The sequence below is a fragment of the Stegodyphus dumicola genome, chromosome X2 (assembly GCF_044657685.1).
Source record: "Stegodyphus dumicola isolate Sdum_Otavi_A_Nest chromosome X2, ASM4465768v1".
NCBI lineage: Eukaryota > Metazoa > Arthropoda > Arachnida > Araneae > Eresidae > Stegodyphus > Stegodyphus dumicola.
Window position 1 is genome coordinate 20,140,926 of NC_140781.1, and position 22,359 is coordinate 20,163,284.

General features: G+C 32.3%; 1 protein-coding gene and 1 long non-coding RNA gene across 3 annotated transcripts in view; one reads left to right on the forward strand and one right to left on the reverse strand.

The window, feature by feature from the left end:
• The window catches only part of LOC146992695 (uncharacterized), a 165,894-nt gene that overhangs the window by 84,704 nt on the left and 58,831 nt on the right, over nucleotides 1–22,359 (reverse strand). The gene's annotated exons all lie outside the window — the stretch shown is intronic.
• LOC118200770 (uncharacterized) overlaps nucleotides 6,843–22,359 on the forward strand; it is a 58,288-nt gene continuing 42,771 nt past the window's right edge. Inside the window, exon 1 of one of the 2 annotated variants that reach the window (XM_085809369.1) lies at nucleotides 6,843–7,067. The gene's annotated coding sequence lies outside the window, so the exon portion shown is untranslated. The remainder of the gene's footprint in view (nucleotides 7,068–22,359) is intronic. The other variant, XM_035372738.2, reaches the window with a different exon arrangement.

The window sequence follows — 22,359 nt, forward strand, 5'->3', positions numbered from 1 at the left end:
AATTTAGGAAGTAGGTGAAACCGTTAACAGCGAAAATTGCAATGATACTGTGATAAAAATAGAGAGATTTGGAATTTTCCGGGAGCAGCATTACATTCGAGAAATATATAAACTGTCATGACAAACTAATGGCATCGACGCCATGCACAGTTTTTCAGATGAACATTTAAGTAGTGGAAACGAAGAAGAAAGTGAAAAATAAATCCTACCTTCTTTTCATGATGCACACAGCAATGCCACGGACGCACACAGCTACGCCTTGTGTTGACGCTCTAAGAAATTTTTGTTTAACCACTATACTAGTAAGAAATATTTTCAAGAACTTAAGTGGATTCTTGTTTTATTTAAGACTCAAAATCAAACGGTACGCCTGATGAGGCTTGAAGAATTTCCGTTTTAAAAAATAAATTCTTGTCTTACGAGTGTATTAAAGTAAACAATATTTGTATCACTCCAAAAGAAATTTACTAGGACTACGGAAATGTTTATTGGATTAATAGCAACTAAATTCATTTTGTAAGCAGAGAAAAAGACGTAACATTTCTTGGACTTTTTTTTTCTTTAATAAAAGTTTATCGGCCCTATTTTTTTCTTTCCTGTTACATTTTAAATACCGTATGACTGGCCATGACATTCTACAATAAGCATACCACGATAGGATAATTTTATAAAAAAATAATTCAATGCGACTTTTTATGGTATCTTTAGCTTCATAAAATAAAAATGAAAATAAAAGAAATCTTTTTCTATGGTAATAGGTGAAGATAACGCTTCAACCACTCTTAGAAATTGTACTCAGCCGTTTGTTCTTTGTAACTGATATCTAGTATGCGAACTATTGGATAATGCTTGTTTCTGTTCATAGATTAGGCAATTTGATTAGAAATTATAGTAATTATTTCATTTTGAATGCTTTTGTAAATGTATGTAACCAGGCTTCCGCGTTCTGCTCATTGCACATGCTAATTCAACATAGCTTCAGAATTTCTTTAACTTCCGTTAAAGAAAGATTCTTTTCCACCAGAAATATAATGATAGAAAACAGTCTTTCTTAAACTAGCTTCTGGCACTTTTCTTGGCCTCCTCAATTATACCTTGTATCACTTGGTCCCTTAAATTTTAGATATGGGCCTTCAGAAACAATTTTTTCTAGTTTCATATTTGATTTACATGATTACCAATAATGGTGCTGAGACGAGAGATAGGCAGCACCTATTCCCTTCTCCAAAATTCATTTCTCCATTATTGCGGAGTACCTCCACCCTAGCACTACCAAAAACGGGCACTATCAGAAACGGGTCATCCTGTTTCAGTCTCGGTTATTTGCAGTTAGTCCCGTAATATGCAAATAACTTCTAGGAATTATGTGATGACATAGAACATGATACGGTATGACAATATGACTATTTATACATTATTAATAAAACAACGTCAAAATAAAAATAATGTTTATTTAAGGTTCCCCCAATGTTTGTTTATAAGTGCATTCCTTTATTTTCCTTCTCATTGAAAAGAATAAGAAGATGTCATTTTATGTTTCTATCCATTCTAGTAACGCTTTTATAAGCTATTTCTAAGTAAATTAAAAGTATGCTGGTGATATCAGTACCGTAGATTCTAATGAAATTGCTATTACAAATGCTATATATGTAGTTGATTATGCATATATTGTAAGTATTAGCAAGATTTCGCCTTAAGTTTTCAAAATATGAGTTACTGTCACAGTTTAATCCCAGTCTCATAATAGCATCCAGAAGATATACGGATACTCTCATTCTTACTTCTGTTTTAACCGAAGATCCTGTCGAATATAGACTAGTAACTGAGAATATAAGCTAATTTAAGAGCCAAAAGTGGTAACAAATGCATTTCGTGGTCGAATTGCGTGGTTACGCATCATTCAGGAACACTCAAGATTTAGATATGTTCCGTATCTTGGGTTTGCTGCCATTATTATTAAAAGCGAAGACTTTTTAAGCACTTGAAAAGTTATAATGTTTTTTAAGTGCTTTTTATTATGGGTTAAAATATTTTACGTGTATTTGCCCCAAAACTTATCTTTTGTGTGAAGGTTATAAAGCAGCTTACTGCTATTTTTGTGAATATGATTTTAATATCTGAATAATCCAGGTAAAAGCCAGATAGCTAAATCAATTCTCTAGCCAAAAAAGAAATTGTACTAAATTAATTTACTTATTATGGTAAACTCTACAGAATTATCTGTAAGAATAGTGGAGGCCTTTCTAAGCTCGTCTTCATGGTTGCTCCAGACGTCCTGGATTATTGAGGAATAGTTTCGAATTTTAATGTATTCTTCCACTTTAGGACATATCTCGAATTTAGCAAATATTTGACATGGATAGTGCTGTTCCATTCATTCATGGAGATATTTTAGTGAGATAAGAATGAAAATACGTTCAGTAGTCAAGTAACTGCGCTTTAAAGCACGCATTTCAAGGAACTCTGGCAGTCCGAAGAAAGAGTGGCATTTTAAAGTTTTGATTTTACATTCCATCTGAATTTGGTACTTGATAAAATGGACAGAGTAATTAAAATATATAATTTAAAATGTAATACTTTGAAAAATACTGTAGAATTGAAAATTTGTGACCGAAAGCTTTTGCAAGAAAATATTTTGATGAACGAGAAATGCCTGAAAAAAATTAAATCGATTATATGTGAAAAATAAAATATTTATTCCAAAACTAAAGCTGAAATTAAGAGATATATACCCAGAATTTTCTCATATTCATAGTAATCATGCTTTTCCCAGCATTAATAACTAAAGTGCACTTACTAAAAACAAATGGAACAATAAAATGTGCATTTAGATAAATAAATAATACGTGAACAAATGAAAGAACCCCAAATAAAAGTCATAATCTAAAATATGTGATAGTCGCAAAACATAAAATTAATGAGCTCTGAGAAGAAATGAGCTAGTCGTTAAGATGGAGGGAGAAATTTTGGAAGAAAATAATCAGAATAGATAGGGAATAGAAAATATCTTTAAGAATGTAATGTTTTTGAGAATCTGATAGCTTTATTATTTCGTGCAAGTGTTTATGGAATAAAATTTACAGTGTGTGTGTATTTAATTATGGCAAAGCACACGAGGGCTATCTGCCTAAGGGGAGGGATGCCTTTCGTGGAGGACTTTCTAAGGGAAACTGGCTCGTATACACGTTACACACGGGGAAAACCACGAAAACGCCCATGCAGCCAGCCCGTTCGCGGGATTCGAACCTCGGACCGAACTACCAGTGTTCAGCGACTTTACCGCTCGGCCGCTGGTGGGCCTAGGAATAAAATTTACTCTGTTAATTGTTTGAAATAATAATATTATACTTCAAAGGAAAAAAAAAACTAATCTTTAATTTTAAATCTCGAAACTTATCTTATCTGAGACTGTTTGTAAGGTTACAAACTAGACTGCTGGATAACTTTTCGTCTCATTTTGACTAAGAGTACTACAGTGCAAATTCTTAACAACAGGTGCACAAAGCAACTAAAAATTTTTATTGGTGCTTCATCCTGAAATTTACAACAAAGAAGAATAGCTAAACTAACCTTCCGCTTCTTGTGGCTTGATAATACAATAATACATAGGGTATATCCAAATGTTTTAAGCCTAATATACTTCTAAAAGAGCAAGATAACACTTATTCAGAAGTCAAACAACAAAAATCAGCGTTATATTTACAAAATTTTCACAGGACTAGTTTCGATGGTTTTACCGAACCACCATCTTCAGCTGCAAAACCGCAAATGAACCAGATAGGAAATAATGATTAGATAAGATAAGAAAGCCTGGACAAGAATAAGAAAGTGGCGCCATCTGTTGGTGAAACCAGAACTAAAACATAATTTCGTTAAAGGCCGAAGGCAAATTTGGATTGGAATTAGGATCGTTAACTATAACAGAAAGATTTTTATGAATGTGAAATGCTTCTAGAAAATCCAGTTCTCCAATGGAAGATGCGCAAAACAGTTGTTTAAGTGTATCTAATCTTGCTGGTATCTTCTTGACTATTAATTTCCTATCACCCAAACACAGGAGCAATATCTTTTCATGTTAATGTCTCCAATGATCGAACTTCACGAAAATCTGATGCATATTTTTGATTTAATTTTAATAATAAAGAATTTATCATATCAATGGAAATATTGCGTATTATTATTATTATTATCCTCATTATTGGCTCAACAAATATATTTTGCGCGATTTTCTGCTGGTTTGCTTTTAGTGCAGTTCAGTTCCTAGAATTAGGAATCTGTTCAAGTTCTGTAAAAGTATATATATATACATAAAGAGGAAAGTGTCGGGGACGGTTACTCGAGTTTTACAGGATTTCTCTACAGTAATTGATTTTTACTCCAAATTGAATTGACTTAAATGCTTCATGAGAATAAGTTCTTTGAGTATCAGCATTGGTTCATAATTCCTACTATTCGCGGAAATATTTGGCTTGACTAGAATTGCCGGTTTGGCTTTAACTTATAATTCGAGTAAAGACGAAACTCTTTCGTATTTACGTATTTTTATCAATTATTGTTCATTGAACGGGAGTTGGTTTGTTCCCCTTGAAAAGTCAACTAATTTCCGATCAATGACAATGATTACATGTTTTAATTTTTCCTTTTACAATTGAAATATTATTCTTCGTGATGATTTAACTCCAGTCCCCGTTAAAACATTATTAACATTTTGCTTTCAAATTACTTCAAAACATCTTTCAAAATATAACTTACCAGTATGGATGCACACTTTTAAAATAATTCTACTTTAATTAAACTTAGGAGATAATATAATCAATTAATCAATACTGTTTAGGAAATAAATTATATATATATATATATGTATGTATATCTGAGTAAATAGTAAATATTTCTCCTTCTAAAAAATTGACTTCTAATTTTTTAGTTTCTATATGTGCAGTTAAATATTATTTTTCCTTCTGAAGATAATTTAATTTCAATTTCTTTTCTTTATTGTATCCGGCGTTTCATAAAGCAAAGACAGCAGTTTACAAAACCTTCCAGCCATTAAGCTGGTGTATGAAATAAATTATATACTAAAGTTTACACACACACACACACATATATATATATAAGATATAAATGTATAAGATTTTTGGGTACTATTCGGTTTTGAGGGTCGTAAAAAATCGCCAAACTATTGTTGATGCCAGTGCTGCCAAAAATAATTGCGGCAAACCTAACGCAAGAGAGGAAGTATAATAGTAAATAGTAACTATTTAAGATTGATGTTTTAATTTAGATGAAATGTTAATTTTATAATAATATTTTTATTATTATAAAATACATTTTTATTATTATAATTTATATAAAAAAGGCTAAACATGACTGAATGGAAGCATAAGAGTAAATAACTATTTCAGATCATTATTATAATTTATATAAAAATTGCTAAACATAACTGAATGTATGACTGCATCGCTATTTCGCTACCGAGTTATCGCTAAAGCATAATTTCATCTCGTTGGTTGTTCAAACATAATTTTCTATAATGAATGATGCCTTTTCTATGAAAAAATTCTCGGTAAAGTGCAGAATCGCCCCACTTAGTTGTTTGCCGCTTTTTACAAGGGTAAAAACAATTGGATTTTTGTCAATTTTCTTTTACTTTTTAAGTGAAAATAGGTCGATGTGTACATAGATAAAGTCAAGGGTGTGCGCAGTGCCATTTTTGTGCAATTCTTGGGATTTTTTTTAAGTGAAAATAGGTCGATGTGTAGATGGATACCGAGTATGCGCAATTCTTAAAAACGCGTCAAGCAGTGAGGGATTCTGCACTTTACTCAAATTTCTATTGCAGACTTTTCGTCACGGACAATTCCCAAATGGTTAAATCCATAGGATATCAGACCCACCAGCGGCCGAGCGGTAAAAATCGCTGAACGCTGGTAGTTCGGTCCGAGGTTCGAATCCCGCGAACGGGCTGGCTGCATGGGCGTTTTCGTAGTTTTCCCCATGTGTAACGTGTATACGAGCCAGTTACCTTTAGAACGTCCTCCACGAAGGCATTCCTCCCCTTAGGCAGATAGCCCTAGTGTGCTTTGCCGTATTCTCAATGCACCACCACCATAGGATATCAAAAAAGGATTTAAAAATTAAACTAGTATTTCAATGGCGTCTTAAGAAATAATAGAACTATATAAACTTATATAAAATTTGGCGCGCTGTTAAATGGGAGCGTTTGCTAGATTTGGCGCTTTTGCGCATGCATTTTCGCTGCAATTTTTTTACGGTCCTCAAAACGGAATAATACCGATTTTGGGAAGATTGTACGCTTTATTGAAACATTGGTTTCTTAGTTAATATGTAAGAAAAATGTGTTCTAATATTTCAGATTTCTAAAAAAACACATGTATACAAACTTTTGATAAGATTGTATACTTATCTATATTAAAGAAAAATTTTCCATTCCTTATCTCTGTTCGAATAATTAAAGCGTTTAAAATTCGTGCTTTGAATACGGATAAAAAACAAATAATGCTAAGACAAAAAAGTGCCTCGAAAAATTTTAAAAACTCTGTTAAGTACCTGAATCCCGCACAACAAGCATTCCTGCCTGCAGACGTCTCCGCGCATTTTCTAGAAATAACAAAGCTCTTATCTGCGTTTTTTTATGCTGTTATTCAGATCTACCGGAGTAAACTTTAGTAGCTATGGCAGGAGGGAAAGGTAATTTTGCTCGGATGCTTTACTCCTCCTTTGTTTGTAGTAAACGGAATCATTCCAGCTCCTTTGCTGAGCAACTGATCATCACTGATTGGTAAAGAGTAGCAAGCAGGGCGGAGTTAAAGTCAGAATACATCCAGCTGGGGGGAAGCACTTTTGTTTTGCGATTTGACGAAAACAGTAAAGGGCACGGATATCCTCTTTTCTGGAGAGATACGTGAGAGCATCCATGTGCATTCTGACAAAATTCCTCGTATAAAAATATTGAGACCAAGTAACGGAAGAAATTATCTACCAATTCGGAAAGTTTTAGCTTAAGCGAAATTGTTTGAGTTTGGTTTTAAAGTTATTTGAAAATTCAGGTATGAATTTGATGTTTTCTATTTTATTCGGTTAATACTCATATTTTTTATCTTCATGTCTGAAATTGCTTAAGCACTTGGAGAATTTCTCTTATCTAATTTATTAAGCTATGTGTCATAACCGGTTATTATTAAAAAATAAAACGGTAGTTCCCGTTGCATAACTCCGTTACCTAGTGTGATAAATGCACTATCTTCGACTTTTTCTTTCTTCAAGTTCGTCTTAAAACATCTCTGTTTAATATTAAGCAGCTAAAATAAGAATAGACGCTAAGCTTTGTGTTTAAAATTAGGCAGGTTGGGCCTAAATTTAAATTTGAAATTTTCATTTTTCTCTTTCGTGTAACAAAGTATCTCGGCTTATACCTAAGCATATAAACATGCATATTTATTATAATAATGAACTACAGCACTAAGAAAATATCAGAGCTAAATAAGTGCAAACTTTATAAAACTCTGACAAATTCAAATTTGGAAATTTAAATCAGATGTTGGGAAAATGCTTGTAACATTTAAAAATTCCACAGTTATCATAAGACGCTTTTACCTAAGCATATAAACATGCATATTTATTATAATCATGAACTACAGCACTAAGAAAATATCAGAGCTAAATAAGTGCAAACTTTAAAAAACTCTGACAAATTCAAACTTGGAAATTTCAATCAGATGTTGGGAAAATGCTTGTAACATTTAAAAATTCCACAGTTATCATAAGACGCTTTTAATAGAGTAAAACTCTTTTTTCCAGACAGTTTTTCTATACTTATAACTGCTCTTTACTATACATACCTGAGTAAATTTTCATTGAATTAGTGGAATTTCATATAGAGGGAAAATGAAACTTCACATACGGAGCGAAAGTGTGATTTTTTTCTAATGGATATTACTTTATTATAATATTTGATTTATACTCAAAGGTTCTACTATATACTGCGTTAATAACCGTGCATGAAATTTATATGGATATTAATAAAATTAATTTAAAAAATACTTGAAATATTTATCCTAACGGCGTACTGAAACTGTCGACTGAAAAAGATTCTTATTTTAGTAACTGATTTTCTTCCCAGTCGGTATATTCAACTCTTATTTTCTTTAGATATACATTCAAATGTTTACCTTAAGCTGCTTTTTTAAAGTTAAATCTTCATACTATAGCTTTTATTGAAGTTTTTCTAAGCTCCTCCTAACAATATACTTTTGCTTTAGGTGATAAAAGGTATACATATGTATAGACCTTTAAAAATATAGATAATAATAGTTATGTTACACTTGGTACGGAATTAACACTTATGCTTGTATCTATCCAACTTATCTTTATTACATACAAGATCGAGCAGAAATAATGTATACAGCAACGATATGTTAATATTATTACATTTGAATTAATTTACTTTATCTGTAAATTCGCCGATTTCTCAAAATTCGTGTAACTGATGACTTTTTTATATATAATAGTTATGCTACAGTTGGTACGGAATTAACACTTATGCTTGTATCTACCCAACTTTTCTTTATTACATACAAGATCGAGCAGAAATAATGTATACAGCAACGGTATGTTAATATTATTACATTTGAGTTAATTTACTTTATCTGTAAATTCGCCGATATCTCAAAATTCGTGTAACTGATGACTTTTTTATATATATTTTTGAAATTGGGTGGACTAAAATCTATCAATTTTCATTGGTTGTCATTTGTACTGGAGGAACTTTTGGAGAGGATCGTATTAAATGATATAAATTTGTGCTTTTGAAACTAATATTCTAGAAAACATGCGTATTTGGTAGCAATTAATTGTTTGCATTTAAATGATAATGTGAATATGACGTCATTTCCCTTTTCCAAAATCTTCACATGGTGAATGCACTTTTTTATATTCTCTATTTACCATGCTTTAATTGTTTGTTTATATTGTTTTACTTTTTCGATTTCATACTCTTATACATATTTCTAATTACTCTCTATGTGTGTGTACTGTATATGAGATTCATTCAATGTTTAATTAGTTTATAAACTGTGTTAGTTCTCTGTGGAAATCATTATAATGGTGTAAGTATTTTTAACCTGATAGTTTGATTAATTATATTACTGCTAATTACATTTTTAAAGCGGTTCAAATTCCAGGGCAAAAATTTACATATTTTAATTTAATATTTTTCCTTTTATTGAAAATTTGGATTTTAAACGTTTTTAATAATTCTGTAACCTAAATAAAAAGTATTATTTTTAAACTTATGGTTTTATAGAAGTTAAGATGTAAAGAGATAATTTTGCGATTTTCAATGTTATTGAAGTTACTAAGAGAAATATTGTCATCAGTGTATATGAATGTAAATTGAAATAATTCAAGTTTTATGTAATTTTGTACAGAAATGATTTCTTTCGCAGAAAGAAAAGGTTTGCATAGAGCAGGCGAAATAATCATACTTTCATTTATTGAAAAATTTCGTTTTCAAATATTATGTAATTTGCGAGCATCGACAGTTCAGTATGCAGTAGATTTTGAACATCCGTGACGTTATTTAAAGTATGTAAAAGTATTGTAAGATCGTAAAATGCTTGATTTCTTATTTAAAAAGGGAAGAAATGTAAAGGTTTTCAAAATCGTAACTGTTAAACTGTCCTTAATTTCATGTTTTTAAAGCTAATGAATTAAAATTTTGCTCGGAAATTTTAAAACGTAATTTTAAAAGTATTTATTTTTCTTTTTATTATTATTTATCCCATTTGCTAGGCTTTTATGGCAATTTATGATACTGACGATCACAATCATTATTATTATGATGATGATTTTACCATAAACGTTTAGGTTTTCAATTTTGCCAAAATCCTAGATCTCTTGAATTAAACCGTATTTTAGCCTAGATTATTCAAAGTGATACTTACGAGGAATTATCCACAATACAATTTATACGTGCACAGTTATAATTGATTGATTATAACTGTACACGTATAAATTAATAGGACGTGCACAGTTATAATTGATTGATAAGATAAACGCCCAAAATAGCAAAACTAGGCTTTAAATTAACGTCCGTTCTTTTCCTTTCTATCTGCGAAAATATTCCTTATAACAAATAATGTCTTAAGAGAATTATTTCATAAGTATGAGAGGAAAAAAAAAAAAAAAAAAAAAAAAAAAAAACTTGTTAAAGGACGTTTTTCGGAAAAAAAAAAAAAAGATTAGATTTCCTAACATAATTCTCACTTGCACCCTTGTCTAACGAATTTGCAACTTTTTCATACTGTCGGAAAAACAGCATTTTCCAAAAGCTGTAAAATAGAATCGCATTGCGGCGAAGACATCTTTTTCGAAGAGAATATCTTTCTACCGAGCTGAACGTTCAGGGGACAGCATGAAGTCAATCGGAGACAAATCTGGGCAACAGAATGAATGAAGAAAGAATTCAAAGCATGGATTAAAATTTTGTTTTTGCAATGGTCTATTACCAGTCGGTTGATAACAAAGGCAGCAATCATTGCTTACACAACCTCTGAGTCCGTAATTTTCCGTACAGAATACTGTATCTACATTTGCAGAGTTCCTCACTTTGTAAGGGCTAAGTTGCTGTTGAACGTGAAGAATCTTAAGAACTGCTAAGCTAATACTCGCTTAAGTTCGTGTGACAAGAAACAAGATGGAAGGGTAACTAACCCTTTATTATTTAAATAGGATTTAACAGAACTCCTTCTTGGAGTGTACAATAAAAGCCGACACTTGGGCTTGAACTTTAGAGGCTAAGAAATAAACAAAAACTAATCTAAACTAAAGAGATATAGCCGAAGCTGTCAAGATTCTAACCGAGTTGGCCCCTTAACGCTAATTGACTGCGAAGCTATCAAAGGCCTGAGTACGGCCGAGCATAATAACAGCTTTGCGAGAGAGTAGCCAAAAAGGCAGACGCACGCTAATCAGAAAATCTAATTCTCTCTAACTCAGCAAGTAGAACTTCGCGGTTAAATACAGCTCTTCCTCATTATATATTCAGAGTGATTCTAAAACTACGTTCTGGCCGGAAGTAGTAAGCTGAAGTTAAGAATTTGTCAGGAAAGGAACTTTAACTTAAAATTTATCTGTTAATAAAATTAACATAATCCTTACACATTTGCTATTTTATGATGCCTGCTGTCTCAGTCTCAAGAATTTCGATTCGCTGGTCTTTCATAATGATATCATGTTTTCGATTATACTGATCGTGGTGATTTCAACTGATTCCCCATAGAGTGATTCAGCTTCACTGCATACTCAACCACGTCTAGACGCTTTATCCAGATATAAATGTTTTTTAGTTCTGCCACAGAGTTCCATTGAATTTTGTTCAACTTTGTTTTGATCCTAACGGCCATCCACTTTTTTAAAACAAAAATGTTTTATCACTGCACGGAAATCGTTCATCCTCGCTCAGTTTGTGTTCCAATTGCTACATTGCTTGTTTGAAGCATCTGTAGTACATGAACAACGTGTAGGTATTGACCTAAATTTGACTTGAACTAATTTGAAAATCGAAACTCACCAGATCTGACTTTACCGAATGATCTGAGACACCATCTCAGAGAAATTTATCAAACTTATCAAGTAACTCTTTACTTATCCTTTTCAAATTTCTATTACAACCTAAATGAAGCTGAACTAAAGTAAAAGTGCTCTTCATGGAGAACTTTCCAAGCAGACTAGCTATTAAAAGCCTGACTGACAATACCTAAAATTTAAAAAAAAAATAAGAAGAAAAATAGCCAAAATAAAAGTTATCTAAAACTTTAAAACATCTTAAAAAGCTCAAAAGAGAAATTTTATGGTATTGAGATGTCATTTCCACTTTGTTATGATGAAGAAAGTTTCATCACAAAAGTTTTCTTTCGAAACGTTGCTGTAGATAACGTATAAGATATTTCTCCCGCCTTCTTGCTTCGTGGTGTAATGGTCAGCATACTCGGCGCATATTCAAGAGGTCCGAGGTTCGAATCTCGGTGAGGGCACTGCTCATTGTTCATCTCTCCTACTTTCTAAAAATACCTAATGTCTCTACAAACTCTGAAGACGTATGAAAGACAATGGAAATGTCTATTGTATTTTTCATTTGCTTATCACAACAACCAGTGTTCGCCATGACCTTTATCATAAGTTATTGACGTAACCAGGCGAGTGAGACAGTGAATTATTGAAGAGTACAGCAGGCCGGAAATATGAGATTCACTTCATGGCGAATGGAATTCTTAACAGGCAGAATAGAATCATTGCATACTGGTAGTTCATTTCCAGTTGTAACTCTGGCGAAAGGGCTGGCTGTATGGAACTGTCATGTTTTTTCCTATTTGTAAAGTAAATATGAGCAATTTTAACACACAGAAAACTATCCACAAAATGATCCCTCCTCCCAAGCCAGGTAACACTCACTTGCTCTTCCATAATCAATCAACCATAATCATTGAACCAAACTACAGTGCGAAAAGGAAAGGCCTTATTGGCGAACTCTAAATTTTAAGTATACTCATAATAAAAAATCAGCTGGAGTAAAATCTGAAGCTGAAAGCCCTGAAATATTGCAATGAAGTTATAAGGTATTTCTCCCGCCTTCTTGGCATGCCTTCGTGGTGTGGTGGTCTGCACGCTGAACGCGTATCCTGAGGTTCGCGGTTCGATTCCCGGCGAAGGCGTTGCTAATTTTTCATCTTGTTTGCTTCCAAAAATGCTTAATGTCTCTACAGAGTATGTGATTGTGTGCTTTACCTATCGTATTTAAAAGGAAGTAATTCCAGACAGCTTTTTATTTTTATGCAAAGAAGAGTTAGCTTGCTCATGAAGCAATATTTAATAACGCTGCTCGTTAACTGCGCAACTCTTCTACCCAATTTTTAGGCATAAATATTTACAGAAAAAGCGCCTCAAAACGTTGCAGGTAGTAATTTCATCAGTCAGTCGTAGTACTGAAAACGATTCTGTGTACAGGCACACTTGTAGCGATGCAGTATGTGGTGTGTAACAGTCACCCATATTTGGCATTTTCTCATGTTGATTATTTGAAATTGGCAAATTTGCTTTGAAAAGCATGATTCATCTTTCCACCGTACGGTTCCTGAATGACTTTTGACATGGTTGTGGTGTCTGATGGTGAAAGCTGGTAAAGAGATTAAAGTTTACATTGATCACGATTCAGTATGCCATGAGAGATGCGCTGTGCAGAGGAGAAATGACTGACCAATTGAAATATACTCTCACAAGCATCACTAGTCCCAGTATTTGATAAAGATGCTACTAATAGTTCGTCAATTTCGAACTGCAATTGCATTTAAAGACAGTCCTCCATTTCGCTAATGATGCTCCAAACGACTGGCCGTTTGACAAGGCCGTTGTTCATATCATTTGACAATGTTCAGTAACATAAAAGATATGATGAGACTTCATTTCTTCAAAATTTTCTATGATCGTAATTTTCATATAAACGATGTTATGCTCTGCCTAACTAAAATGCTTCATTTAAGAGGGTTTTTTTTTCTGTCAAAAGTATCATGAGCAAAGGTTCAGTAGTTACCGGTCATTGATACAAATTTTCACTACTGAATTAAATGGACGACTTTTCAAGGAATCAAAACCTTCATCAGAGCGAAATGGCATCGTGCTAGCTCCATTTATAGGCAATTTTTCAGGCTAAATTTCTTTACGTTGGGGGGGGGGACCTTTTTATTCTGATAATATTTGCGCAGCAAAACTGCTTCTTTGATGTAAACAATATCTTTCTTTTATGCCTTTTAAAACTTTTACGAACTTTTGGCTCAAAATAAAAAAAAATATATATATCAGTAAAAATTATGTTAGAAGATAACAAAACAAAGCATTTGAACAAATATTCATTTGTAAAATATCCTTTTTTCTGAAGTGTGAAATATATATATGCAAAAACGTAGACGCATATTTGCATAGATTTGTAGATATATAGATATATGCGCCTTCTTTTAATAAAATTTTATTAATGTCAGAAATCTCATAACTGAATTTATTTTAGATTACCTCCACACAGATAACCTTGTAAGGTATTTCTCCCGCCTTCTTGGCATGCCTTCATGGGATAGTGGTCAGCACGCTCGACGCGAATTCGAGAGGTCCGTGGTTCGAGTCCCGGCGAGGGCATTGCTCATTTTTCATATCTACTACTAACCAGGTCTAGGCATTTGACGAAATGTAAAGGCAGCAAGCCTCTACTCATGTATATATGTAAATATCTCTAAGCTAACTAACCCTTTTTGCTAATTTTATACTAACATTCCCAAAAAATTGTAAGTTGGAGCACCCAACAAAAGTAATAACTATTGTTAAATCTGTTTATCTATAATAAGGTTGAAAAGATAAACAGTCAAAATAGGTTGCTGTAGCAACGATCAGAATAGCATGTACTGCCCATTGAGGGGTGAAGCAGGCGGAATAATAATAAATATAAATAAATAATCTATTGCTTCGAAATAAACTAATGTCTCTTCAACTTTTATCCTACAGGCAATATATGTTTTTACTCTTCAAATGCATATAAATCTTTTATTAATTGCCTCAAATTTCGATATGCTTGCTAGGTTGTTAGATTATAATAATAAATAAAGTAAAGGATAACTTCTAAAGATAAATGATTCTAAAGAAATTCATTTCTAGAGATAGATGATAAATTTAAAATTTTCCTAATTTTAAGTTTTTTATCTGTTTTTATACGATTTGTAATGCACATGAGTTTAACTGGATCTTTGAAAAATTTTGGCAATGCAGAAACTTATGAAAATTTATTATTTTGTGGATTCTGATAAATTTTAAAGTTTTTATAACGGCATCTAGTTCTTTTTATAACACTTACTTAACAGGTGATAAGTTTGAAAGTAATCCGATTATCGTGTTCTAATCGTTGTTTATAAAATATTTTTAAACTGATGTTGAAGTTGCTGCTAACTTTACATAGATTGGAAACGATGAAATTTTTAAAAAGAGTTTGAAGACCACGAGGTTTTTAAAATTAATTTACTTATTGCTGCTTATTTTTAAATTATGCATTTGACCTTTTTAGTGAGAACCACAATATTAACATAATTTCATTCCAGAAATGCAATAAAAATATAGTTAAGTTATTTTGCTAGATATTAATAGGTATTGTTTTACTTTGGCTTTAATTTTGTTTAATCAAAAGTAGTGGCTGAAGCTAGTGTCGAGTCTGTAACTTGTTCTAACATATCATTAATTCTAATATTTGCTTATTCCGAATCAAATTTAAGTTATCTGTGATAATATGTCTACGAGCTTGATCTAAATCTTTATTACAAATGGTTTCATAATGGAATCGGGGGAAGGGTTGTTTAAAAGGAATTGCATTCTGATTGATTATCATAGTTTTAGAGCACTTGAATAGAATTTTTGTTTCAGTATTTTCAGTTAGTAAAAAGGAAACACTGTTGTAGATAACGGTGTATAGAAATTATGGTGGAGTGACACAGGTGTTTGAATTTTGGACGTAAATATTTAACAATTCATCAGTTCAGGAATGATATTTTAGAAAATCTATTAGTTGGCGGTTTTAATGAGGAGCACTAAGAAATTGATTTTGGTATTTTATACTTCAGAAAGAAAATGCGGTTTTTGTGTTGCTGAACAAGTTGAAAATTTGTGTATTAAATCAGTGAAGAATTTGATTGTTTGCTGCGGTAGCAAACACTTTTAGTAGTTTTATCTCTTTATGTTTCAGATTCGAAAAGTTGAAAGCTGTTGAATATACAGTATTTCTCAATGTACTGAGTATGCAAATTTTACGGTGTCAAAATCCTTTGTAACTTCTACGTTGTACCGTAAAATTCTGTACTATACCGAAAACTCTCTATAAAACGTAGCATTCTTTGTAAGAGTGCAAAAAATCCTGTGTAACATACCACTATATGAAAATTTTGTATTCAAAGAGAATGTTTTAATAAAAGCCACTAAATGAACAGGAAAAGCTGAAAGTTTTTCAGGCGGAACAACTGCTCATTCTGCGATATTCTGTACTGAGTACGCATAAATAAGAAGGTCCAAATTTAAGTAGGCACTCTGATACTTGCAGCATTATTTGGTCAATACTGGCCTTAGTATTCAACGTTTCTGTTTTGTTATAATAGAAGTTATGTTAACTACTTCAGTTAAAAAACACCTTTACAAACTTAATTACTTCAATTAAGTTTGTAAAGACAGGTAGGCTTTTTGGAGCGTAAAACTTGAAAATTTCTCTTGTGCCTTTGCCGGGAGTCGAAATATGGTTTTTCCAGTTGTTAGCTGGGTATGCTAATCACTGCACTACAGCAGAGCACATATAAGGAGTGCCATAATATCTTACAAATTCAGTTATATATACCAACTATTTTTTCTATTTTCTGTCATTTCGACTATTAAATTTCCAAACTTATATTACTTTTGCATGCCTCTTCTTTTGTTTCAAAGGCTGATAAGGCCTCCCTTTTTTTCAAATGGTATTTCGCTCGGGAATACCCCTCTAGCAATAATGAATTTTTTGCATGGAAATTATTTGTAATGAAGGCTTTCTTGATTAAGCAGGAGATTTTTATTTAAAATTTTATATACTCTTTTAAGATTTTGTTTCTTTCATAACTGCTGATGTTTTTGTCAGATTCTGCATTTCTTGCATCAATAAGGCTTTCGACTGACTCGGAGATTTTCGTTAGCATAGGAAAAATAATGAAAATCAGGCTGCTACTTAAATAATAAGCTTCGAAACTCTAAAATTTACCATGAAGTTATTACTTCATTAGGATATATTTTTATGCCAAATTCTTTATTAAATTCACTTTGACCACTATATAACGTTACACCCATTGCTATTTCATTACTATGAAAAGGTACTCTTTCAAGGTGAAGGAATTTATACTAATAAGTTTTCAAACTAAGACGACCTTGTCTTTAATTTCAGTAATGCAGAAATCGTGTAAATGAACGAATAGAAATGCAGTTGAGAAATGACGTCTTTTTTTTTTTTTTTTTTTTTTTTTTCGTGTTATTTAGACCGTCCTAAAGGTGAGTTAAACTGTGGCAATTCTGAAAGTCAGAAAACATACGAGCGGAATGTCAGAAACTTTCGTTTTGGTTTTCGTATCAAGGAACTTTACATTAAAAAATGTATTTGCAGTTAAGTAAAAAACAAAATTTCTGGTTCTTTACTCTTACTTTCGGTATTTTTACATATTCTATATTTATGTATACTTTCCTTTTTTTTTTACTAGACTTCAACGAAAATTTGCATTCATTCATGTAAAATACTTTCTCTAAATTTCATTATGATCCGTCAGTTTTCTCTCTCTTGGGCCACATAAATTGCCTACATTGTTTGTTTTCATTAGTTTGCAAGCGAGATTTATTATTTTGTTTTCATTCACTTCAAACGTTCATTCTCTAATGAGACTTTTCAAAAGAGCCATTGTGGAAAAAGTAAAAGCAGCAGTAAATGTTGATGGAGCAGCGTCAGCGGCAGCTAATTTTAAAATATAGATAACACCAAACGTATTGTAGGCAACGCTTTGCAATTTATTTGAAAAATTTTGCTCTAACTTTTTCATCCAACAGTATCTTTCTCAAACAAAAGAAGGAGAACTTTCTCGTAGTTAATTTTAAGAATTCCTTAAGAATGCGTCACACATTTATCAAGGATACCAATTTCAGAGCAGATTTTTTCGCTTAACTAAAATATATTTAAAAGTTTTTTTTTTCTGTTTTAGTTAAAAGTCACTAAAACATAAAAGTAAACTTTTAACTATCACAACATTTTGGTCATGTGTGATTACTCCTCTATCCCCTCCAATAAAAAAGAACTTGAGTTGTTAAAATTGATGGATTTTTATATTAAAAGGGGCAAAGAGAAATTTTCTGTACGACTAAAGAATGTTGTGACAGCTTAAAAAAGTGTTTAAAAAATTTTATCTTTTCAGCGCATTTAACAATAAAGTGCTAAAGCAAAGAAAATACAATCCCTTTGCAGCAAATAGGAAATGTAAAATAAATATTTTATAGTTTTTAGTTCATAAAAAGGAAGGGAAAAAACAAAGAAAAAATGACTAATTTTAAATTTAGGAAAATTATTCCTTTTAATCAGCCTCGTAACGAATATGTAATGTCAACATCTTTTTTTGCCACCCGATCTGCCTGATGATGTAAGATTACATTCGGTTTATACGAATTACTTTTAAACAGTTTTAATTTAAAAATCCATCATCATTATCAGGTCATCAATCAATGTAAACAAACTACCGAAAATCAATATATCGTGTTAAAGTTTACAAATAAGCTACATTTTGAAGATTAGTTTCAGATATATCCGATGGTGCAGAAATCGAAATTCTGCAATGATTAGATTAATCAAGGGTATAAGCGAAATGCAAAAATCACTTCAACATTAATTCAAACATTTTAACAAAAGAATTCCATATCGAATTTTGGAAACATTTCAAGAAATATTATATTATCATCTAGAGCTAGACGATCGGTTCCGGAACTGATTCAAAGAATCTATTCACTTTACTAAGCGAATTTATTCAGATTCCTGAAAATGGAACTGTAGCTCTTTTACAGTTCAAGAACATTTTTTTGTTGGAATCATGCCAGGAATAGAGATCTGCTATTTGTTCACGAACTGATTCACTTTACTGAGCGAGCGAAAGCCTGATTCGCAAAAGAAAAAAGAGATGAAGTTCGAAGCGTGTCAGGAAACTTTAGTTCTCTGAGTTTGCTTTTGACTGAATCTATTCTTCTGATTCCATGGCTCGCTTGGCTCTTTTCGCTCCTCGCTCCAATCTTGTTAACCGGTTTCGATCTCAATGCCCGTTCGATTCTTTCCGCTCTTCTCTTTATCCCGGCTAACAACTCTTGATTCACCCCTCGTTCCGGAGCTTTTTCATTAAGGTTATAATTAGTGAGCAGTGAATCTTAAAAAAGAATCGATTCATTTCAGTGAGCGAATGGTTCTGATCCTATGTTATAAAAGAAAAGTTTTTCCCATCTTTGTTCTCATCGCAAACACATATCTCATAGATTTATCTCACATGTATCAAAAAATCGTTTTAATAGAAAAGGATTAAAAACTGATTTCAAAATTTGATCTAAAAGAGCAAACAGAGAAACCAACCTAAATGAAACAATGTAGAAATAAGTCTCGATTTTTAGTCATAAAAAATTGTAAAGGTAATTTAAGCAATCCAATAAAGTTACATCTGAAATTAAAAAAAAGTTTTGTTATTCATATTGATTTTAATTGACATTTGGAACAACAGGAATGATCAGAGATTTAGCCTGTAACAAGATAATTACTACTTCTGAATAAAGCCCATTGGCTATCAGGTGGATAGCACAGTTATTCCTCTTTAGAATCCTAATAGCAGAATAGGCTACCTATGTGAGAACTCGATTTCAAAAAGTTGCTTGCTTGGAATACGTTATCAAAATGAAAGAAAGGAAATCGTAAGCATTCTTGTGCATATAATTAGAATGCAGAAACCAAAGCTTAGAGATAATTTCAGAACTAATGGCTGAAAGTTAAATATTATCTATGGAATACACTAAACATGAAACGTACATGCGTGTGAAGAAGAATTTGGGGGAAACTTCAGTTTAAAACATGCGTCTGAAATAAAAACAATTTTTGAGATATATTATGGTAAAGTATTGAGGTCAGCTGTGTTTCCTTTGCACTTTTCTCTTACATACAAGATAAAAAAAAATTAACTAATATATCAATTGCAGTATAATTCATCCCTAGTGAATTTATTCGTATATTGCAATGAAAAGAATCGAGCAAGTGGCATCATACCTTTATTTCTCATATTACAAGGAGAAGGCATTCAATATGTTTTAAGCCTAACACTTATACAAGATAAATATCTAAAATTACTTTCTCAGATTTCTGCATGATTACCCTTGATTTCGGTGCACTAAGCACAGCAGTCCATTAAGCGTCAGATCACAGTAGGAAAAAAAAAAGAGTTTGGTTAGTCTTCCACAATGGCAACCTTCAAATATTACCGTTGTTGCAACGAGTACCACGAAAATGCCGATTCATGTTTTGAAATAAATTAACCCTTTCCGGCACGTTACCTTTTAAAGTCGGAGTTTTGATTTAAAAAAAAGTAGGCAGTCTAATTAGGCCTAGAGGAGTACACAAGTAAAATTTTGTGAAGATAGCAGTATCGTTTATTTTTGTGGGTGTGCCCGAAGAGGGCACACTGATTTAATAGAGCTTCGAGAAGAGTGCTGAAACGAGCATTGTTGTCAATGAATTGACCGATGAGATGCGGAGAAACAAAGAATACAAGCTCTTAGTTGCCCTAGATTATCGGTGAGCCCGGTCTGGGTACACCTAGGATTCGCCGTTTGATTTAAGGCAAGATTTCAAGGTAAAAATTTAAAACTAATATAGAATAAGGAGATTAGCATACAGCCAAAAAATAACATAGAAATTTCTTTTCAAATAGTTCCTTTTATACCCTAAAATATCTGGAAGATTTCTTTGAAAAATGAGGGTCTTAAAAAACTAAACATGGCTAAAATAGATGGACTGGTTTGTGTTGAGCTGCCATCTACTACAAATTAAGAAGGTTCAGAGTAACCTATAGTAACCTATAAATCATTTTTCATTCAATTTTTCTGAGCGTACAGAAGGAAATTTTTAGGTGTGTCCAGACCGGACACACTGTGCCGCAAAGGTTAAGAGGTCAGATCTCATTAATACAGTGGATGGGAAAGAAACTGTAATCAACATTGTTAAATAGCCTTCTGGAAAATCTGGGCCTTATATGTCAAAGTTTGGCGGTCAAAAGGCAACTTTTCTGTTGAGCTTGTACCTTCATGGGTTGTAGAATTTGAGTCAACAAGTTAGCATAATAAGCATCTGTTATCGTAGAACTATGTAGCGTATAATTAATAAACAATGTACCTGTTCATTCCAGAAAACGGTTCCGAAAATCTTCAATGAAGATTTCTGGGTTCTGAGCCTATGGGGTTGCGAAGATCCATTGTGTTCCACATCATGCCGTCTTGTTTCTTTCCTAGATCGCAGTGACCAAGCCAAACTCTATCAGTAGCCGTGAATATAAATAACATTTGTCGTGGAGAGCAGCTCTTATTAACATTCCACCTAACGTTTCCTCTTCAGCGGCGTCATCAACTCGGGTATCTATCTAGTGCAGACTTTCGAAATCTTCGTACAAGAATTTATCCAATGGTCCAACACTGATGCACATTTCCATAGCAGTCTGTGAAATTGTCGCTCGTCTATTTTCTGTCGCATATTCCTATATTTTAGCATACATTTCTTCAAAAGTCACGTTCTTACTGCTTCCTGGTCTCGATTCATCTACGAGTGATATTTTTCTCTATCTAAATGTGGCGGCTCTTTTTTGACGGTAGCATAAGATGCTGTATCACCGAAGATTGCAGTTATGCTATATAATTAATGCAATTATTCTTCATGAGTATTTGTCTCTGCTATGTCTTATTTTAATAAGAACTCAATCAAATGTTTGCTGTTTTCATCTTTAACAGATGTCACTTACTGGTAATAATTAACAACCTTTCAAAACTCAAATGATAACAACTGTTGTGGGTAATTTTCTCTCTGTGTAGAAGCATGATGTAACTGCATTGCTCTACACACAGCCACATGCTTTGAATATTTCTACATGGTTATTTAAAGCGACAAAAATTACATCAAGCTTTGAATAATTCTAAATAATTATTCAAAGCATGATGTAATTATTTCCCTTTGTTTCGTTATCATTTATCATACTTAGGCTTAGGGTTTACTAAGCGTCCTTCATGTATCTATAATAAGGTAAATTCAAATGTTCCGTATCTTGACATGAAAATTCAGAAAGGTGTTAGAGAACAAATCTGCTGACCCAGATCATTTTTCAGTACATGTTTCAGAATGTAATCCTAAAAAAATTCAATACTTCAGAAAAATTCTCTAAAATTTACTTCTCTAAAATTTAACAACTACTACAAAAGAGAAATACACATTTAATCGTACCGAATACCGATTTTTAAATTGCCTTTTTCCTTGGAGCTTTCAACAGCTGTTAAACAACAATAGACGAAAATAAATATGTGTTTGAAAAGAATATTAAATATTCGAACACGAGCTTCATTATAAATGATTTAAATAAATTATTGGGAAGGAAACGTTTAATTTTATGTATGTATTTTAAAATCCTACTTTTGAATACTTTATTGGTTAAAACTCGATTCCAATTAAGATATACAGACCCAGTAACTACAAACTAC